Genomic DNA, 5,853 nt, shown 5'->3' on the forward strand with positions numbered 1-5,853 from the left:
AAATTGTATCCCAAAGCCAATCATCAGTCTGTTAATGGTTGTGCTTATCATTATAATTATATATGAATTATTAAATTAATAAATATTATTTAATTTTCTCATCACTGTGTACATCTCATTTTGAACTCCTGTTATGTGATGAAGTCCTAAGGACTATTTGATTCGATATAGGAGGATATATCGTTTAGTCCTTAAATCTTAAGTTCATGACCAAATGATATACTATTATTAGGACGATAGTTATATCAAGTATAAGTTGTTATGTACCATATACATTGATTGTCCTCTTAACCAAAGAGTGTAGAGAGACTAGCATAGCATGTAAGTGAGACATAAGAGTACATCTCACTGAACGTGACCAATTACTGAGCACTCTGCTGTCAAGAGTAGCTCATAAAGGATATAGGTATAAGTGTCCTCCGATCTGAGATCATCATGGTTACTTGCAAGCAACTCACTATGCTTTAGTGTCGGACTATCTAAATTTTTAATTCAGTGATAAAAAATTTTTGGACATAGTCAAGTACTTGTGAAGTCGGTGTGTGAATCAAGATAGAATTGACCCCTCCGAATAAGTAGGAGTTAATGTATCAGTATGTTTCAATTCAGTAAAACCTTAGCTGGGATAATCCATGTGATGGATTTTAAAAATTGAAATACAATATGGATGACCATATCAAGGTTGGCAGTTAAACTTTAGGTCACCTTAAGCATTTAGGTTAAAGGGATGAATTATACGGTAACCATATGCCAATAGGTTCTTGAATGATGCTTTGCAATCTTTTGACCAATCTGGACGTTGGGTATCATTGCTAGATGGTTACTTTGATTGGTATAGGAAGATTATTCTCATACTACCGACTTAGGTTCGAACCTATAGGGTCACACTCAAAAAATATTTCTGACTGATCATATAGTTGATTAACGATTAAGAATCGTTCTGGAGTAAAACAGTCAATTTGATTGATGATTAATCCTATGCAAAAGTTATAACAAATCAATTCATTAATTATTGGTGAATTATGAAAGGATTGATTAGTAATTAGATTGCTAATTAATTTAATTTGATTTAATATTGAGGTTTGGATCGAATCTAATTGAATTAGATTCAATTTGGTTTGACCCGATTAGGTTATGAGATGACCTAATCGCTAAGGGTGTTCGATTCCGGATATGATCAGAACTTGAGCTCGATTAATTTTTGATTTGATTAAAATTTAATCAAAACTATTTATTACTGAATTAGATTGAGTTTAATAGTCTAATTGGATTTAACCTAATTTGGTTGGGTTAAGAATCTAATTGGATGAGAAAAATAATTCGAATTCGAATCCCTTGCACCTCCTTTATCTGCATCCTCTTATTCTTCACATGAAAAATATTTTATATGATTTTTTTATGTTTAGAAGCCTTTCCTACATCTTTATCTAAGTTTTTTTGAATTAAAAATTGGTTGGTTCAAATTTGAGTCCAAATTGGTTTGAATTTGAATGAAAACCTAGAGTCCAAATTGAGTTGGACTCTCCTCTTCATGCCACCACATTTCTCCACACATAAAGTATTTTACATAAGATCTTTTGCACCATTATGATGTTGGTCAACCCTCTCTGAGTTCATAAGATAAAGATAAAGTTTGGTTCAAAATTTAATTCAAATTTGATTTGAATTGGTGATAAGGATCAACCAACACTTGAATTTGAATCGAAACGACCTTATTCTTATCCTTATCTTTTATGGGATGCCAACCTTAAAAAGGGATCAGTTTTGTGTGAGATTAGAAGTGATTTTTGGTGTAAGAAATCTAAAAGAGGGGATGTAAAAAGTTGAGAGTGGGTTGGGCTTTCGTGCATGAGAACAGAGGAAGTGTTCTTCCTCTTGGGCGTGAGCTGTGGGTTCTAGGATTTCATCTCTAGATTTTGTGAGAAAAAAAATACAAGAGTGAGTCTTATCCAATCTTTCACACTACTACCTCCTTATAAAGCTTCATCTTCTGATCTAAAAGAGTTCAGGAGATCCAAAGAAAAGAGTTTGGATCAGCCATCCAGAGCCTTCAACGCGTGCTAGCACTCCCGCGAAGGAAGATCCGATTAGAGCTTCGAGTGGACGATTTGTAGGAGCCGAACGATCTGTGTGGCTGCTCGATATTAGTGAGAGCTTTGTACTATACTTATCAGTAGTAGAGATCATCGATCCATGAAAAGGTGATGAGTTCTGAACTCTACCGACATAATCTAAAAATTAGATCATATTCAGGATATCGATGTGATCGATGTAGTTTTTTATTTTTTATCAAATTTTATATGTAAATTTTTTATGTCATTGATCTTTAATAGCAGTTTAGATCTAATCTAAGGCATATTTAGAATATTAAGATATTTAATCTTTTATTATTCTACTATAAAATTTTAAAAATATATGCTTTGAACTATCCATTTTTTCTTCAAATGGTATCAGAGCAAGATTTCTTATGACATAATTTTTTTGCATATAATCTGATTTTAATTATTTAGATTAGATATAAATATTTAATTTTAAATTTGAGTAGTATAGTAATCTGATTGGATAGATCCTCATAGCCGTCCAATCATAGGAGAAATCAAGATTGCACTATCCTATTTACCCATTCGATGGGATCTCCTATGGCGTGTAGGGATGCTGCGCAATCTTTTTCATGATGATGAATAATAAAAAAAATTTTAAAATTTTATTTTAGATCTAAAATAATGTATATTAGATCTAAAATTAGAGTCTTGATCATTAAATGTTTGATTGTAAAAATATTTTATAAAATTAAAAATTATTTTCAAACACCAAATCCGAACCCATATCAGCCCAAAATTTAATTGAGAATTAAGTAATCTAGATTTGAGAATCAAATATCTAAGGCATTAATTTCATAACTTATGGATTAATGGGTTAGCTCGAGTCAAATCCATTTAACTGGGTTAGACCTAGGGTTAGAAATCATTGATAATGGATCATGTTAGTAATTGATCAAATCTAATTAAAAGATAATTCTGATTGGATCAATTTTTTCTCTTGATCAATTTCAATAAATGTAGTTGGTCAAGTCTACGTCTTTGATTAGATCAATATGGACTTTGATCGTAGCTCCGTGGTCAAATCCAAATCTATAAGTTGATCAAATTGAAAATGACTAATCAATTGGTGTCTAACATAAGTATGGTAGCTTTGATCGGTGGTCATTAATTGGAAGCTACTCGCATAGATTGAGTCTGTGTCGAGTTAATGACATATCTCTCTCATTGATCTCACTTATCTGGCCAACATGATGAATCATATTTTGATTAGATCACTTAACGATTGGAGTTGACCCCTGCTAACTAGAAAATCAGTGTGACTGATTTAGGTGTCCCTAGTTTGACTTATCTTGAGTCCTCTTCATGACTTGATGAAGTCAGTGGGAGGATTTATGACTGGTTGGCTGGATCAACTTTTACCTAATCTTTTTTAATCTGACTTGGTAAAGTCAGTGGGAGGATTAAGATTAACTGGTCAAGTCTTTTCTTATCTCTCAATTCAACTAATTAAATTCTCTAAAATTATTAGATCCCTAAAAATAAAATAGTTATGGCGATAACTAGATCATAGCCTCTCATTAAATTGGGTGATAATGAGCCAATGGTTTCGATGATCATTGGAGGTGCCACACGCCTGATGCTCATCTGGCTGTCAAAATTATCATTCATAATATGTTATTTTAGTTGTGTCTTTCTGATAATGGACAGGTTGGTCGAGCCACACTCGAGTCTGGTCACTCGTTTGTTAGATACACTAAAGTCTAGCATGTTAATGGTTGAATCTAACCAAAACTTTCAGTGGAGGCATCACACGCCGCTGAGGAGGTGTTTGGGGCAAAATTGAATACTAAAAATTATTTGGTGAAACAATTGGTTAAGGACCTATCTATGGGTATACAAGGATTGGTCGAGCCACACTTGGGCCCATGTGCAGTCCATGTGGATTCTAGTATCCACTAAGAAATTAGTGTGATTCCTCGAATTGAAGGTAGAGACTATCAATTCAAATAAAATAGTAAAAAAATCTTTAGACTAAAATCCATATCTTTAGGCTTAATCAATTCATATACTAATTAGGTTTTGATTTTTTTTTATAGTTATGGCCACCACCTTGTCGCTCTGATTACTATTAGATAGTGATAAATTGATAGGATCAAATTTTGATAGCTGGTATCGAAAGCTCAAAATTATTCTGGAGTACGAACGGATCTTGTATGTGTTAACTGATCTGGCACCCAAGGAGCCAGCCCCAAATGCACGTAGCTCGATCAGAGACACTTATCAGAAGTAGCTCAATGATCGAATTATGGTTCGTTATATTATGCTGGTGGCGATGAATGATGAGTTTAGCCATCGTTTCAAGAATACTCAGTCACAGGACATGTTGCAAATGTTGAACGAGTCTTTTGGTACACTCGACGATATTGAGAGGTATAAGACTAGTTGTGCTATCTTCAACGCTCAAATGAGGAAAGGAGCATCAGTCACTGATCATGTATTATACATGATCGAGATAATTGAGCACCTAAGCAAGCTCAGCTTTTTTCTGCATGAGTAGTTGGAAAAAGATGCTATTCTAAACTCTCTGCCAAGTCCTACCTTCCTTTTCTTACTCATTTTTGAATGAGAAAGTCTGCCGTTAACTACCATGGTTTACTGAGATTACTGCAAAACTTTGAGAAGGATCACCAGCTCCAAAAGGAGTCAGTGGATGTTGTGGGAGGGTCTTCTTCTGGATGTTGACCCTTTAAGAAAGAAAATGAGAACAAGAAGAACAAGAAAAGGATGCAAAGTGCTGGAGCACCCAAACCCAATCAGACCAAGAAACCTAAGTCCGACTAGAGTCAGGCAGAATGCTTCTACTACAAGAAGTAGGGGCATTAAAAAAGAATTATCCTCAATATATTGCCTCTCTGGATCTGAACAAGTTGAGAAAGAAGTAAGTTGTTGCTGGACAAGGTAATTATATGATAACATCTTGTAATTTCTCAATTAATAATTATACTATCTGGGTATTAGATACCAGAAGTCTTTTTTATATTTGCAATTCATTGCAGGGTCTGTAGGTCAGTAGGAGATTTGAAGAAGGTGAAAGTTTCTTAATGTTGGAGATGGAAGATCAGTTTCAGTTCTAGCGTCAGAGACTATTAAGCTTGTATTCAAGTCTAATATAATTGTTCTAAGTGAATGTCACTTTTGTCCTTCTTTTTTATTGAATATTATTTCTGTAGGCCTTTTGGCCATGTACGATTATAAAATTTTAATAAAAAAAATAATTTTAATATCATTATGAATGGTGTTAATGTGATGAATGGATAGCTGAATAATGATATTTACATATTGTCACAATCTGTTAGTGTAATGTACACATCCAATAGACACCCTAGAATTAGTGATGTCTCCGATATCTATCTTTGGCATTGTAGGTTAGGTCATGTTAATAAGAGCAGAATAAACTGGTTGATACAAGAGAGAATTCTTGAAGTCAGAGATTGTAAATCACTCCCAATTTGTGAGTCCTGTCTTCTTGAAAAAATGACCAAATCACCTTTTACTAGAAAAGGTGAGTGAGCCAGTAAAATTCTAGGTCTGATATATACTGATGTATGTGGACCAATGAACACTAGTGCCAGAGATGGATATTATTATTTTATTATATTTACAGATGATCTATCGAGGTATGGGTACGTCTACTTAATGATACATAAGTCAGAATCATTTGAAATGTTCAAATAATTTTATAATGAAGCAGAGAAATAAACTGAAAAGAGTATTAAAACTCTTCGATCCGATCGAAGAGGAAAATACCTCT

Source organism: Elaeis guineensis, chromosome 2 (genome assembly GCF_000442705.2).
Source record: "Elaeis guineensis isolate ETL-2024a chromosome 2, EG11, whole genome shotgun sequence".
Classification (NCBI taxonomy): domain Eukaryota; kingdom Viridiplantae; phylum Streptophyta; class Magnoliopsida; order Arecales; family Arecaceae; genus Elaeis; species Elaeis guineensis.